This window comes from Corvus kubaryi, unplaced genomic scaffold (genome assembly GCF_017639235.1).
Source record: "Corvus kubaryi isolate FWS band 111438036 unplaced genomic scaffold, C.kubaryi_AGA036_p1.0 37398, whole genome shotgun sequence".
Classification (NCBI taxonomy): domain Eukaryota; kingdom Metazoa; phylum Chordata; class Aves; order Passeriformes; family Corvidae; genus Corvus; species Corvus kubaryi.
In genome coordinates, this window is record NW_024581137.1 from 4,756,541 (window position 1) to 4,774,060 (window position 17,520).

The 17,520-nt window shown below is 41.4% G+C and overlaps 1 protein-coding gene across 3 annotated transcripts in view; it reads right to left on the reverse strand.

Moving 5' to 3' along the window:
- The window catches only part of VPS41 (VPS41 subunit of HOPS complex), a 114,305-nt gene that overhangs the window by 67,833 nt on the left and 28,952 nt on the right, over positions 1–17,520 (reverse strand). The gene's annotated exons all lie outside the window — the stretch shown is intronic.

The following is a 17,520-nucleotide window of genomic DNA, read 5'->3' on the forward strand; positions in this document are numbered from 1 at the left end:
TACATCACCAATGACATGCTTTAACATTCTTTGCACTTTGAAAGATTTACATGTTAACGGCTGAGCAATGCTTAGTCGCACGAATCAAAAAGCCCTCACAGAGTGGGTATTTCTGTGACAAAGCCAAAAGACAGCCTTCTTTCCAGCCTTTTGCCTAACCCCAAAATTTTGACTTTTTGCAGTTACCTGCCTCAGGGCTCTGGAACTCTCATGAAGTCTCAGGCTCCCAGACCTTAAGCATCTGTACCTGCATACCACAGCTATTAATTCCCACTATCAAAACTTTGGATAAAATGTGGTGACCACACAGGCATCAGGGCAACTGAAAACTTTTTTAGTTTGGCCTGATGGCTATGCTGGTAATTATTTATTTATTCAAATTCCTTCTCTTACTTTCATTTTTGGCTCTAATACTATTCTCAGATGTATTAGAAGGTATTGAAGTGCAACATGGGTTTACTCATTCTTAGACAAATACGGAGAAAAGCCTGAAAACTGCCCCAATTTAAGAAATTTTCCCTTCCCTATCCAAACACACTTTTGGTTCTTACCTATGAAGTTAGACAGTATCTGCTACTGTTTACTTAGCTTAAACAGCTATTCATAACTAAGGTACGGCAGACTAACTTATAATTTGAATAACCTGATGCATATCCTCTTGGATACAAAACTGTAGTGGGTTGAACCTAAGTTGATGGACAGTCTTTTAGACTAATGACGCTTCTCACAATTTACATACTTAAACCGCATGGAAAGGCAGGAATTGCCTTTTGTGCTAGCTCGCCTGCTGGAAGGTGGGGGGGCTCCGAGCCTCCAGGCCCTGCCGGGGCCACTGCCCCTTTCCACCTTTCCAAACGCCGCGGCACAGACTCTGGGTCGCTGGGGAGGGACTGTCCCAGAGCCGCAGGCAGCTAAAACCAGCCATGGACTGCCACAGCTAAACCCATCCAGCGTGGCTCCTGGGGACAGGCGGGTCCCTCTCCTCTCCATGTGGAGCTGGCGGAGTCAACGGGAGCCAGCAGAGCCTCCTGTCTGCAGCCAGCACACTTCGTGCTGAACTGAAGAAGACACCACAAAGCCAGTAAAGGGAGCGAGGCTTTCTCTACCATAAAGCCTGAACAAGAACACCCTTCAACATGGCGGCTTCAGAGTCAGAGAGAAAGAGAAGTGAGTCACGTGGGACGAAGCTGAAAATGGCGACGGGAGAAAACAGGGCGGTGCCGTGTTTCTCCCACGTAGCTTAAAAACCTCCTTGCATGCCGTGGTAAGAAACTGTAATACCACAAACTGTTTGTCTCTTTAATCCATTTGAAGTACATGGGGGGATGGAGAATTCACGTGTGGCCTGTGAAGATTGTGAAGAGTGCCTATGCCAGGCTATATAGAAGCAGTGAGAGGCTTTTAGAGACTTGTGGCGAAGAAAGCCTTTGTGTGCAGGCCAAAATAACTCATCCTTAAAAAGATTAATAACCCCATGTGATGGCCCATGTCTTGCAGTGTGAAGGAACTGTGAGATTTTTCATGGGAGAGATGTTTTACACCACAGCAGGTTGATTGTTTCCAGGCGGGTCTGCTGTTGGTGGCAGTTTGAGAACCACGTGCAACTGAAGGAAAACCCTTTTTTCGTTAAGCATAAGAGAGAGACTTTTCAAGAACTGCAACACTGACTAACATCCCATGTTCTGTTATCCCTTGTGTGAGCTGCGTAAAAGGAGAGAAGTGCTGGGGGGGGGGGGGGGGGGAGGTTTGCTTTAATTTCTTGTTATTTCTCTTTACTTTTAATTCTATTAGTAATAAAACTCTTTCATTGTACTGCAACTGTTTAAGGTTTTTGCCTGCTTTACTTTCTCCTAATTCTTATCTCACAGAAGGAAAATAAGTAAGTAATGAAGATTTTGAACCAAAACCACTACCCTTAATTGGTGTTTCCGTCCAGGAACGAACTCAGCCCACTACAAAAACTCAATCCAATTATATTCAAGTACCAAGAAACTTCTTATGCATCATGATGCTGATTTCCTCTGTAACAAATAGCTCATTTCAAGAATCACTGAAGGATCTTCACACAGATAAGTCTCTCACACTTTTAAGAACAACTTTTCTTATGCTCATAAAACATTGAATGGATTAAACCACAAATTAGATCACTCCTGTGGTTCTGAGCATGATGAAAGAAATCCATCATATGTTTGTGTAAAAATAAAGTGTCACCGGAAGAGCACTGGAGTTGTGGGATCACATTAGATATTACACAACTGTGTCTGAAGTATCGCAGGTCCTTATATATGCTATGGCAGTTGGAATTGCATTAAAAGTACATAATAAGCATATTAAAACACACTGTCCACATGGGCTATCTACAGGAGATAAACAGAGGTGTTCTCACACTCTTTGGAAAGTTTTCCCCCCCATAATCTTTCACACACACAACAAATTCTAACTTAGAGAAAGGAAGCTTTCCTCTCGTCCACCTTGAAAATAATATATGCCCAAATCATATTTTCTAGAAGCTTCTTTATAATAAAGATTGAACAACTGAACACTGCACTGCCATAGTTGCCTGATGAGTTGGGAAAATTACACTGCCCTTTTGCTTTCCTGCTTTCTTGTGTGCAGAATACATAATTCTTGGTCTCACCACAAAATGACACCTGGAAATATTGCAATTACTGCCTATCACAAAGTGGTCTTTCAACTGTGTGCTGTTTGCAAAGAAGTTCACTGGCAAGGAGGAATTTAAACCAGTTTTCCTCGACTTACGTGCTCCAGAAGTATTTTTGTTGGCCACAGAATGGTTATGCTGAGTTGCTACATTTCAAGATCAGAGGCAAGTGCATGACTAGCAATGCAGGCAGCTGGTGCACATTCCACAGCTGTGCTCCTCCTGTCACATTTAGGGGGGTATCAGCAGAGGAGTACTCAAGCCCATCAACCTGATGGTGTGGCCAACATCCTTGTAAAAGCTCTGTTCTCAGATGTTACACACAGATTGGCTAATTCTAAGACTGGAGGATGCTGAGTAAGGCAAGATACATCAGTTGGCAGTCTGACTTTCTAGAAGCTTCATAACCAGCATGTCCTTTTATTCCTGCCTTGCCTTGAAAAATGCCTTTCTAAATTTCTGTTTTGCTCATCAAGGTGCAAGAGAAGACTTTGCCTCCATCTAGGGGTGGGCATGGGGAAAAAGCCAGCACATCTGCACCATGCCCTCTACAACCAGGAACACCTCCGGCCCTCTGAAAGAACAAGTATAGAAAGCTTAACTGAGTTTATCATGGAAGTGGCATGGGTTTTTTGTTCTGGAGTGCATCTAAGTTGCCATTGCCACAACTTTCTCGCTAAGTTTCTTCTCTTCTTTTGTTACTTTTCAATTGCAAAGACAAAACATCTGTCTTCAATAGTCCAGTCTTGGCACAGGGTCGTGCACTAAGGTACAGCATTCAACTGGTCATGTTCCTCTCATTAGTTGAGCACCTACATCCACCATCAGGCTGACATTACAGCAACAGCAGATCTGGCAGCACTCCAGTGTGATGGGCCTTGTTGGAGACACTACTGCAACAAAACCCAAGACAAAAAGACACAAAACAGGACCCACCAAAAGAGCTGACAGCTCAATACTACAGTCTACACTGTTCCTATTTTCCTGTCAAATGACTTTGATAAAGTTTGACTCTGAAAAAATGAAGTGTAGAAACCAGGCAAAGTGGACTATGTAAGCTATCTTCCCATAAAAATTGAAAACGAGGATCAGGATGATGGAATTTATCTGCTGTGCTGTGGTTTGAAAGCCATAGGGCAATACTTTGGAGATTAAATGTGTGATTGTACTCAGATAATTAACAGTGCCCACAAGGCAAAACCCCTCCTGCAGGATACTAAGGATAACAGGAAGGGCTTCTGTAGGTATGTAGCACACAGAAGAAAGACCAGGGATAATGTGGAATAACAGGATAATATCTTGAAAAAAATGGGAGACCTGGCTACCCTGGACAAAGAGAAGGCTGAGGTTCTCAATGACTTCGGTGCCTCTGTCTTCAATGGCAAGTGCTTCAGCCATGCCACCCAAGTCGAGAAAGGCAGATCCAGGAACTGTGAGGATAAAGATCCTGAGCCTCCTGTAGGAGAGGATCAGATTCGAGACCATCTAAGGAACCTGAATGTGCACAAGTCCATGGGACCCAATGAGGTTCATCTGTGGGTCCTGAGGGAGCTGGCAGACAAAGTTGCTGAGCCACGATCCATCATTTTGAAAAATCATGGCAGTCAGGTGAAGTCTCTGATGACCAGAAAAAGGGAAATGTAACCCCATTTTTATAAAGGAGAAAGTGGAAGTCCCAGGGAACTACGGACCAGTCAGTCTCACCTCTGTGCCAGGCAAGGTCACTGAGCAGATTCTACTGGAAAGCATGCTAAGGCACCTGGCTAACAAAGAGGTGGCTGGTAACAGCCAAAATGGTTTTACAAGCGGACAATCATGCCTGACAAATCTCGTGTCCTTCTGTGACACAGCTACAGTGTTGGCGGACAGGGGCAGAGCAACTGACATTGTCTACCTGGACGTAATGCAAAGTGTTTCACACTCCTGCACGACATCCTTGTCTCCAGATTGGAGAGACAGAGATTTGATGGGTGGACCACTCACTCAGTGGATACAGAACTCACTGGATAGCCACACACACAGAGTTTTGGTCAACTGCTCATTGTCCATGTGGAGACCAGTGATGAGCGGTGTCCTGCATGATTGCAGTTCTGTGCTCGCTGCACGAGCTCTGGCGTGCCCCAGGTCAGAGAGAGTCCAGCTGCGCTACTTCTGCCCGTCACAGAAGTGACTTTGGCATCAGGAAAAGGGCTGCTGGCTGAGCTAGCTAGCTGGCTTCTTTGCAGAGGGAATACGGCAGGAGCTGATGGTATCGGCTCACGTTAGCTCAGAGACAAAGGAAGAGAGAGGCTGTTCAGGTCTGCCTCCAAACAGGTTTATTGTTAGAAGTTTCGCAACCCGAACAAGCTCTGAAGGGATGGAATGCGATGGGATCCTTCCCCGAGGCTTGTCCTCAGTTTTATAGGGAATTTGAAAACTGTGGTGAAAGGGGAAAACAACCAATGAGTTACAAGCCAGGGGGAGGATACAATTTAACAAGAACCACTGGGGGAAACCGAGAGGCGGGGTTATAATAGAGAACCAATGAACAACCGAGTAACCGAGAATTTTCCCGACCCAGGGGAGGCGGCTTGTACGCAGGTGCCACCCAGGGAGGGTGCATCTTAGGCTTCTGAGCCGCCCCTCAACCCACCCTCTGAGTCTGCCTCTTCGGGAAACTCGATCCAGGGGAGGGGCTGAGATTGATTGGCATCTCACTGCCCCAGCCCCACAGGGGGCTGGGTCATAGCAACACTTCAGGGGTCCATACTGGGGCCGATACTGTTCAACATCTTTGTTGGTGACATGGACAGTGGGACCAACTGCACCCTCAGCAAGTTCATTGATAACACCAGACTGTGTGGTGCAATTGGCAAGATGGAGGGAAGAGATAATGGCATCCAGAGGGACCTTGACAGGCTTGAGATGTGGACTGAAGCAAACCCCGTGAAGTTCAACAAAGCAAAGCGCAAGGTCCTACATCCGGGTCACGGCAATCCCAGACACACCAATGGGTTGGGCAGAGAAGTGATTGAGAGCAGCCCTGAGGAGAAAGACTTGGAGTTGACAAGTGATGAAAAACTCGACATGAGCCAGCTGTGTGTGCTCACAGCCCAGAAAGCCAATCAAATCCTGGGCTGCATCACAAGGAGTGTGGCCATCAGGTCAAAGCAGGTGATTCTGCCCCTCTACTCTGCTCACATGAGATCCCACCTGGAGTACTGTGCACAGTTCTGGTGTCCCCAACATAAGAAAGACCTGGAACTGTTGGAGCAAGTCCAGAGGAGGGCCATGAAGTTTGTAAGAGAATTGGAGCACCTTCCCTATGAACACAGGCTGAGAAAGCCAAGGCTGTTCAGCCTGGAGAAGAGAAGGTTGCATGGAGACCTCATGGCAAACTTCCAGTATGTGAAAGGGACCTACAGGGGAGCTGGAGAGGGACTTCTTCATCAGGAACTGCAAAGATAGGACAAGGAGTAGTAAGTACAAATTGAAAAAGGGGAAGTTTAGCTTAGACATTAAGAAGAAATTATATACTGTCAGTGTGGTGAGACACTAAACAGTTTGTCCAGAGAAGTTGTGGATGTCCTTGCCCTGACAGTGTTCAAAGCCAGGCTGAGTAAGGCCTCGAGCAACTTGGTCTAGGGGGAGGTGCCCCTGCCCATGGCAGGGGGGATTAGGACTACGTAATCTTTACACTCTAACCACTTAACATTCTATGATTCTAAGATTCTAGAATGTTGTCAGTGTATTTGCATTTTTCCCACATTCAAAATTGTGCACAATACTTCCAAACTTGTTCTATTGTTAAACAGAAATTTGATGATACAGTATTTCATAACAGCATATATAACTAGCACTTTGTTACAAGCTTTCTGCATGCCCAACACCTCTATCAGTTGCTATTAACTTTTTCTTTCTCCTATGACTTTTTTCCTTTTTGTCTACACCATACACAGATGACAATCAGGGAAAACAACTAAATTCAACTAAAAGAGGCCTGCTCATTTACACAAATCTCCTGCTAAGTTTCAATAGGAAATGACATACACAAGGCAAAGCAAACACAGAGTAAATTTTTTTCAGCACTCAAGTCAAACTAGCACAAACTAGACTATTAGCCTGCTCATTGACTTTACAATTCAGAACTTTCTGTGGAGCTCAGAAAGTGATGATAGACCATGAACAGTCCAGGCTGAATATTACATGCATTTAAAAATGAAGTTTCAGGAAGAACTGCTAATGCCAGAATCTTCTTGTTCAGAGTTAAATAACAGTCAAGCCTATGACTCCAGAGCTATGTTCTACTGGAAAGCTGTTTGAGAACTCTTTAAGATCTCAAACTATCCCGGAAATGAGAAAGCAAAGACCAGAGATAAAATTGGTACATATATTATCTAAACCAAAGTGTTTCTTCTAGAATCAGCTCCAATTCTTTTCATAATCATCATCTGTTTAAATACACTTCTGTGCCAGTCAGCAAAGCTACTTACCATTTCAGAATTAATTTGCATTTATACCTTATCAATACCCCGAGGATAATTCTGATATTTCAGAAAGGAGGAACACGAATAATATTGTGGGTCACCCCCCTCACCCTGCTTTTGTTTTTCATTTTTTTATTAAATGTTAAAAAATCGGGCACAGAGTTTCAACTGCCTTTCCCTTGTAGTTTTTTTAAAGCTTTTTCCAGCTAACCCACTGAAAAGTTTATTTGCCTGACAAAAGGAAACAGGCTTTGGATTTTGCAGTAAAGGAATAAATGCCCCTCCTGCAAGATCTACCTTTACATGTCTACAGAAGACAAAGAATCACTCAAGATTAGAGAAGACACAGGTAGTCACTAACTCATCATAATTTGAAGGACTGATTATTTAATACAGTTGGAACGATGATATGCACTGGAGTTTGGTCAGTTGACTGTTTTAAAGGTATTTCAAATGGGTGTTGAAAAAACCTGTAAAATGTACAAGAATCTAAAATATAGAACATATAATCCATGTTAATATCACTCAGTTAAGAGATTATCTAATCTTAAACCTCATGTCATAAAACCAGAGGAAGCTGTATATAAAACGTTGAAAAGGCTATTTGTTATTTTACTAGCACTATATCGGGTAATCTTTTTTTTACCTAATCAGGACCCCTAGTATTAGGCCAATCAAGTAAAAACGCACAACTACTTTGTGATCAGAATTATACTTCCAGTACTGTATAAATGATAATAATACACATTGTATTTCTCAAGCAACATAATTCAAATTGGGCAATAAGGAGGATCCTGTTAGTTAGGAATGGAAATACACTTAAATGATTTACCTGAGAACAGCTTCAGAATTTAACACACTGTAGAAGTACCAGCAAAGAAGGAAGAAATACCTTCCACTGAATTTCCATTATCTGCAGTTTTCTTTCTGATGGAGACATGTTTGGAATTCTGGACAACGTAAGTAAGTTTGACTGTTCAAAATCAATAATGTCAAGCTGACACTATAGAACAAAAAAAATGTTACCTTAATGGATGAAAAAGAAGGTTAGGGAGCAGGAGAGAAAGCTAGCAGACACCTTGCACATAGAGATCTAAATACATGGTTTTGCAAAATCCTAAATTTAAAGGAAAGAAAAATCAAATATCTAGCAGCAAATGTACTTCATGTGATAATCAATCACCTAATGTAAAATGCTTGAAATAAATGCTCTTACTATGGATTAAGTCAGCTCTTCAATTAGGAGTAAATTCACGGCCACTCAGAAAGCTTCTTTTAATTGTGTTCTTTGTGGCAACTCCTCCTCTCCTGACACTTATCATCAACCCACCTTATACAATCAGTCCCCCAATGGTGAACCTGAGAAATCAATCTGCTAATGTATAATTTGTAAAGCTCCACAGACTAACAAATGGATAATTGATTCTTTCACAAATGCTGCATCCCAATGGATATGAAGTGGATGAACATGAAACATAAGACTGGATTTCACTCCAATTCTGTGAGAAATGCAGTATTTACAAGCTAGGAATCTAAACGTTTTAATAGTTGTCTGTGACTTCATGCCTTTTAGCCATGGTTACCAGGCAAGCCACATGCACATTAGGAGTGTGAAAAGCAAAGCAGTGTTCAATCATACTTACAAGCAAAGCTCATTTTACTTCAAGAGGTTCCCATCACTCTAAAACCCCCTTAATCAGTGCTTTCATCCACTCTTTTTCAAGAATTTTCAGAAACTTTTCCTAAATGAATTTAAGCATTATTATTTATCTGTGTGTGAGGAGCCAATTTAGTTTTGATTTGTCTCAACACTGATTGTCAGAAGCACATGGGGGAGGGGTTGCACATGTGCCACGAGCAGGAGGCAGCTAGAAGAAGTTTTGTCTCTGAGAGGACTTCACCAAGCAACACCTCACATGGGCCAGGCAGTCAGCAGCAGACACTGAACTCCCCAGAGGGCCTTCTCCAATCGGATGGCGAAAGGTCTCTACCAATGGATGCAGTGGGACATTGGACTGCGCCAATGGTCTCCTGCCAGCAGCCAGACTCTGGGAGGAGCCAGAAGGCATAAAAGGTAACTCCACTACATGCTCTGGGGGGATTTGGAGATGGTGGTTTTTGCTTTTGGGGGCTTTTTGCGGCTTTTTGGAGACTTGTCTTTTGGCCGGGACTTGTTTTTTTGCTTTGGCTTCAGCCTGCTGAGGGACTTGCCACTGTTCCCTGGGACTTGCTGCTGCTTGTCGCTGTGCCGTCACTGGCTGGTTCGCTTGCTCGCTCCTTTGCCCTGGCCCCAGCCTGCCTTTTGGCTGTCCTGCCCCCGCTGGCTCTTGCTCGCCCTCGCGCCTGTCCTGCCTCCCTGTGTCCCTGACCGCCGCCCTGCCGCTTCCCCCCCGCGTCCTTGCCTGGGCTGCCTGCATCCAACCCTGCCGCGCTGATCCCACCCCGCCGCCTGACCGTGACCCTGTCCAGGGTCCTGGACCTCCGATCCGAGAGCCTACTCACAGCGTGTCCGGGCGCCCGTCGCAACTCCTTTTTCTTTTTGTTTTTTCGTTACCAATAAACGGTTCTCAGATACAACATTTGCCTCGTTCGGCTTAATTTCGTTCCTGACCACCCATTTCTAAAACAACTCCTCGCAGTTTCCCTCAGTGGAATGCAACACTGTGCATACACACACACATCCATACTCGCAGCAGACAAACATCTAAACATCTTTTCTGCTACATGAGTATCAATCTGGATCTGCATAATGATTAAGTAGCTGTTCCCCATACTAAGGCAGATTGTATGTACACAGTTGAATTGTAATTAAAAAACTGTCTCCTACAAGTGCCTATTTTTCATTTATTCATGTTTCATCTGCATGCCATTCACATAAACAAGCATGTAAAGCTCCAATGATTAATCAACCCACGGTTTTATATGTTAGTCTACTGGAGTATGGACCACCATTTTTATATTTGTATTATTTCCACCATGGTGGAGGTATCCAAGTGTAAAGTACTGATTTTCAAACAGAAACCACCTCAGTTACTGCCATAATTAAGCTAAGATCCTCACAAAATACAAGCCTTGCTCTAGGTAGGATGAGGAACTTGCTTTGAAAAGCTCCCCAAATCCTCAGCAACAGCTAAGCACAAGTGTATTACATGTTGTGTGTCCCATCTGTTTTGACTTCAAAACACTCATACCCGAAGATCTCTTGTATTGAGGAATTATCTTTAAAAAGAAACTGAACCCATGCATTTTTCTTGCACCAATTACTGTAGTGTCACACTGACTTACATGTATTTTGCATATTTGTAGAATTTTATTGATACAGCAGAAGCAAAAGCAACTCAAAACGCAAATTCTGATGCTGTATCATATTTACCTACAAAAAGACAGAAGTATACACATACCTATGTGTTTACTCATAGCTGAGAAACAAAGCACAATTACACAAAGGTTTAAATTGAAAAGGCAGCTGTAGAAGTTACAGAAAAAGATGTTCATCACTGCCTGCAACGAAGTAGTATACGCTGAATTCACAACACTTAAAAGTTTCATTTGCTGAAAGTTTAGTAATATCCACGCCAAAGAGGTTTAGTTGAACAATACTAGTAATTCTGGTAAGTGAGAATTCTTGCTCCATTGCATTTCCTGTAACACTCTCGAATCTGTCATTCTCCAAATGAAAAATGGGAGATTATGTTGGTTAGAAGAAAAGGGTGGGGGGAGGACTCGGGAGAGTGACAAGGTCTGGGACACAGAACAATAACAACATTAACTTTTATTTTGTCTGCAGGAAGGCAGACCTTGCCTACAAAAAACAAAGATCTCAAAAGCTTGTCAAAAACTAAGGGAATATGAGGACAAGAAATCTCTCATATATATAGTCTAAGACAGTGAGAAAGAACAAAAAGCCTACAGTGATTTCAGTATTTTCCACATCAGTGAATCCCTTAACCTTGTTTGTCAACTGCAGAGACTAAGACAAAAAAAAATATCCAAGGAAAAAAAAATATTAACAAGGGATTTCCCTAAATCTCTAGTAGTTACTAGATAATCAGAATGCTTGTTTAGGAATGATGGAACTATTACCAAAACCAAATCTATATTTGAAAACCTAGACTGCTTCCTAGCAGAATTGAACTGTTAGCTAATTCCTGGTGGATCCAAAGAAGAATCTCTCTTTGAAAATGCCTGTAGGGTTTTCCTCCTTCAGTCCTATAAAACTTACATTCATATTTTATTTTCTATTCTCTGCATTCTACGCCTTTGTTTTTCACAGGCATCATTATATAACAAAGAAATATAAGTTTTCTTATTTAGTATTTTTCCTCTTCAGTAAAAAAATAAGACAAAATAGGGAGAAGAAAGGGGGTTTTATTTACTTTGGGTTTAGGCCAGAACATGTTTTTCTGGCCTTTTGCTTGCAGGCTGCACCTTAAGGAAGTAACAGGATTGCCTTGTTCCTTTTCTTCATGTTTTCATTGTAAGGTGTTCCTCAAGTTCCTAAGCCTTCCCCTACTTCTTTGTTGGTATCTGTGTATTAAAGCCATCTGAGAATATGAAGCAATATTCCCCATCACACACCCATGGGGAAGGCTGAAGTACATAGGGGAAGGGCTGAGGAAGGTCTGCTGGTGATAAATATACCTTCCTTGGAAAACCCAACACCCCTTGGGGAGAAAAACTATTCCAGGCAATGTGGAGGTTCACCTCACCAATTTCTCTAACTGCTTTCTTTTCAGAATAGTTTGCCAAACACAATGAACTTGTGAGAATTCATCTTTAAATACAAACATTCAAGAGAGGCTACTGAATTATTAAAATGGGATTTAAAGAACAATCCCCAAAGCACATCTAAAACTCTGAGGATGTAACTTAAGGGGCACTTTCACTGCTTGTTTCTAACAGAATACCACCACCACTGTCATTAATGTATTTAATAGAATTTTGTAGAATTCCATCCTTGAAGTGGAAAGTATGAAATTTTACTCCATTTCTTGATAAGCCACCTTTCCACATAAGCCATAGAGACATTAATAATGAAAAAGGCCAAGCAGGTCATACAGTGTAAGTTCTTGTCAGGAGAGGTTTTCTTTTTAGAGATTATTTTATTGGTGCTTCCATCAAACAACTTTTAAAGAAGCAAAGGGGCTGTTAACTATTCTGCTCAGGGCTCATGCACTGTTGTGCCAATATAATTTCCAGAAAGGTTTTCTAAACAGCCATGATGCTCATCCCACTCTCTGACCTAACAAAAGATAGAGGACATCACCACATGGAACCTAGAAACCCTGTTTCTCCACACATTCCACATATGGCCATCATTTTCTTCATAGTTTTCTTTTTTCTATAAACGAAAAACTGCAGTAAGTACTTTCCCCAGTTATTTTAGCTTGTCAACCACTCCACTACAGACAATGATCCAAACTCAGTGGCTACTGAAATCAGTGAAAAGATCTCCACTGATGGAATCGGACAGATGCAGAAGTATTATAAGGGAATGAACTCCCTTTCCTGGCTGAGAACAACATAAGTAATCATATTCCTGGCATAGTTAAATATTACACTGGGTGATCAATGTTCAAGTTCAGCCAACACCTACACCTAGAGTGTCATTTTCCCTTGTAAACTTTGAGTTATCAACACTTATACAGACTGGCATAAGTCAAAGCTATATGCAATAATAAACACATTTTCTGATTACTGAAAGCACTGTATTCTCTTTGGACACCAACTCTGGAACCTTCTTTATTTGCAATTATAAACATCTGGGAAAGTCTCACAAGTCCACCAGAGATACTCAGCAACAGTCAGTGGTGGGTATCTGATTCTTGACAGGATCCTAAAAACATATGCAAACCAAAAAGATGGAGATAGAGAGTACTCACACAAGTAGAAACTGTGTATTATGAAGTGCACGGTAACTTACTGTAAGCAGTATATTGTATGCCATACCCTCATTGTGACAGTAAGATAGGGAAAGCTAAATATGAAGATGAATTGATCCTGTGCAAGTTCCTCAATGCATTTACATACAAAGAGGCTCTATTTCAGTACCAGTGAAGTGTAGACTCGATTGCATATAATAAACTTTATTTAAAGTGGATCAAAAAAGCAAACAGATTCATTCACTCCATCTTTACACTGCTCACATTTCAAAAGCTCCTTTTCATAAAACTGCCAAGACCTGCCACAACTAGACTTCATTTAGCAGCCAGTTTAGGATTACAGTGGTGAACCTTCCACCTCTGTGTCAGAGGACACTGAGTGAAACTAACTTCTTCAGCAGCACCCCAGTGGAGATGGCCAGCTTGACAGTACATAGTTTTCTCAGCAGCCACTCTGAGGGTATTAACACCAGATACTGGTCAAATTTGGACTGTACATGTTTAGTATTCCATCATGAGTGTAATAAACAAAGTGCTGTACACATTGACACGTCTTTTAAAACAAATAAGTCTCATCCTTCAGACAGGAATATTTGTTAGAATTTTTAAATTGATCAATAATATCCTCCCCCATGGGAAAAACTACTTGGTTTTGCCTTCATGTTTTGTTCATCATATATGCCTGTTATGTCATTATGTATTTTTAATAGTACTGTATTTTTATTGTTAATGGAAACAAAGGTCTGTAGCTCTATCATTAATGTCAACTAGTATAAAAAACATTGTCCTCCAGAACTCAGTCTTTCTAACTAGGAAAACATTTTCTGATGTAAATAATATTTTATTAATGCCTGAACTCTTAATAATTCTGACAGGCAAACTACTATTATTCTATATATGCACATAAGTGCCTGCGTTCCCTGTGGACAAAAATGCCATCCAGGTATAATACCCCGTTTGAAAGAAAAACAGCCCTAGAAATCAGCAATACAGTAGCTTCTTACAAATCAAACCTCTCCAAATCCTCCCTATGCTTTTAAGTGTTACTAGGTTTTAGAAAACGCACATCTGAGTTAGCAATCTTCTATGAAAATACTTACTCAGTGCTACCTGAAACTAGCTGTTTCATTGGTGCCAATAAAACTCTAGAGCAATTTGGCACAGTGGTCCACTTTCTAAATAGTCATGAGATGTGATACACATTCAAACAGGAAATGTTACTAGACCAGGATGGTGAAAGAGTTAGAACAAAAAAAAATTGTTTTGATGATTTTGATGTATCTCAATAGTATTACAAATAATTTTGTTCAAAACTGTTTGAAAGTGACACATGTAAATTCACTTAGCAGGATTACAGTAAGGTCCTCTATTTGATCCTCCACAAAAATAAGAGGCAACAAGATCTGGTGAATAAAGAAAAAAAAATTAAACTTTGCCCTTTCATTGATCAACAATGCTGTATTAAATACTCAAGTAATAATGTCCTTAATGTCCTTCATGTTTAGCATTCTCGCCTTTTGAAATATCTTCCCCCTAGAATATTCAATGCTTCAATTCTTTTTGAAAAAACATGCAGAATATGATAGCACCCTACCAAGTAAAGAGAAAGTGAACTATTTTCTGTGTCTAGATGCTTGTGATGGAACAGTATTCAATCACAGTCCTTTACCTCATTAAATGGTAATGTAACAGATTTCTACTGAAATCAGTGACATTAAAGAGGGCTGCTAAGGTACCTTAAATGTAATACATTTAGAGTTGATCATGAAATGCAACTGACAAACAATACGATACCCACTCTGAAGAAAAGTGATTGATGATGCAGAACAAAAAAGGAGACTTCTTCCTATGCTTCTGTCTCGGTTTTGGAGACAAAACTTCAGGAGGAAACGCTCCGGAATGAGTGTCTCCTCCGAAGGGAAAGGACCTCCCCTTTCCTCCTCCAATGAGGCAAATTGATAACAGCAGGTGAACGTGGAAAAATGAACTGTTTATTAACACAGAACAAAACAGAGTAGAACAGGAAAAAAACCTCAAAATACAACAAATGCCTGGAGAAGGAACAAACACACGGGCTGGCAACTGGGCTCCCCCAATCTCTGGGAAGGGAAGGGGAAGGAGAGGTCCACGCAGCAGCCCAGAGTAGGGCAGATGAAAAAAAAAACCCTGTTGACTCTCGGGTGCCGGTCCTCCTCCCCACAGGAGGCAAAATGGTTTGGTGTTCCTCAGGGCCCGGGCCAGCTGGGGCCACCCCGCAGGCTCCCCAGACTAGAGATAAGGGAAGGAAGGCAGTGAGGCAAGGGGGAGGGAAGGGAAAAATTACCCAACACAACCTTTTTCCAGCTAGCGGCAACAAAAAAAGAAACCCAAAGAGCAGCACAGCGCTCCCGGTGCACTCCCTCCCGAGCCCTGCCAAGCCCCAGAGCCCCGAGCAGTTGGGCTGAGCCATTGAACCGACCCGCACCCCGCGTCCCACGGCCCCACCCCCCGGGTCCATCTTAAAGGCACAGCATCTTCAAGCAGATGGTTAAGGAATAAAAAACCCCAAAAACCTTATAACATCACCCCAGGACAGCTTCTATGTTAAAAAAAAAAAGGAGGAAAACAATATGCATTTGAAGGGTAATAAAGTTGTAGAAGGACCAGTTGGTCTAAAGATGGGGCTGTAATCCTTCTAAAAAAAGGTACATGGGCAACATAGTTGCTAGTCAATAGCTCAAAAGAGATGGCAGAAACAATTGCTATCCCAGAAACAGCTGATAAAGTACTTAAGCTTCATACTTTAATTGAAACAAATTAGATCTACAGCATACATGGTACTGTTTGCTGAAGTACAAGCACACATTAGACTTGTATGAGCTAACAACATTCAAGAAATAAATGACTGGACCATACAAGACCTTCTGTAGCTGAACTCATACTTCCAGCTGCACTTCTAACATTATTCTGCACCAAGCAACAGTTACTGAAACTACAAGCTTGAAAGAATAATTGAATGAAATGGTCACACTTGCCTCAGTTTTGATCTATAAAAATTAAACATAAGTGATTCTAAAATTGTTTAGAACTCCCACATTTCATCCAAGCAACACTTCTAGTAATAACAAATGCCTTCCATATCCCTTTGATCTTTTTGGTTAACTAAAAATTTAAACAATACTCCTTTCAAAGGAAAGTCAGATACAATGGTACAAAGATGATGTGCAAAATACGTACAAAAGTTTGGGTTTTTCTTGCTTCAGTTTTGTCAGACAAGAAATGTTTCTATATCTATGGAATAATGGTCATGGCACCACAATTTCTGCCAGTCTAGGCAAGCTACCACAGGTACACCATGATTCCTGCCAAAGATGGTTCCTAATCTTCAACAGTTCCATAGTTCCCACTGGAAACACTCCAGGTCACAAGCAACCTAATAAGCACAGTACGACAATAAACATATAAAACATACTTTCCAAGCCTTTATATCAAAAAGCCAGACTCAAAAAGCCATCTGAGTTATTCCCACAACTACTGTAAAATCCGTTGGATTTCCAAATCATCTGCAATTAAAATGGAAAGACAGACAGAAGCAGAAATGATATTAAATTGGACGTAGACACTGAAGTCTTAAAACAAAAATCCCCAAAAATGACACTTTTATCCATTTTTTTTCATTTGAAAGAGCTAGGGGCTAGCATAAAGCATTTAAGACATAAGAATGCAACACCCATTTAGGTGGGAGGTCCCAGGGTGGAGAAGGAAACCTGTCCCTTGCATAGACACTTGCTTCTATCAAAACCTTCATTTTTATTTTAGTTTTTGGAACTATCACTTAAAGTAGCATGCTTGGTTTTGTAAAAAACACAAGATTTCAGCTTCAAATTTAACAGGCACAGTGACACCGTGCAAATACTAACACAGAGCTACCACATATTTAAATTCTGTTGCTTCACTTCACTTCCTAAGTTTTCTTACATAGTCTGATACTGACAACCTAAAATGACATAGTTAAAAGTAATAAACAGGGAATTTTAAATAGCCTGTCAAAGTAAGTGACATTTATATCATCTTAGTCTCAAATTCTCATGCAAAGTTCCACCCAAAGCAACTTCATCATGAAAAGCTGAAAGTTACCTTCCCCATTGAAAGGTGTTGCATAATCTCCCACAGCAGTTAGTAAGTTTTGCATTATCACTAGCAACAGCACTCAGTGCTTAAGAACAGGTGTTTCTTTGTTAGAAATGGTTTTGTCTATTTGACAATTAAACTCTTGCCAAGAGATGTCAAGTCAACTGAAATCTCTGACATTTTCTTTGCAACCTGCTGAGTTATCAGCAAAACTAACAGGCCACAGACTGACCTTCAAGCAAGGTCTTGCTCCGGAGTTTGGCAAGTGCTGTAACTTCAGTATACCCAAGGGCAATAAGACCACCACAGAAGGAACTCCCTTTCAAGTTTTCAAGGTAGCAGAGATGACCTAGTGATTTTGGATTACTATCATTCCAACTAAAAAACCCACAATTAGTTA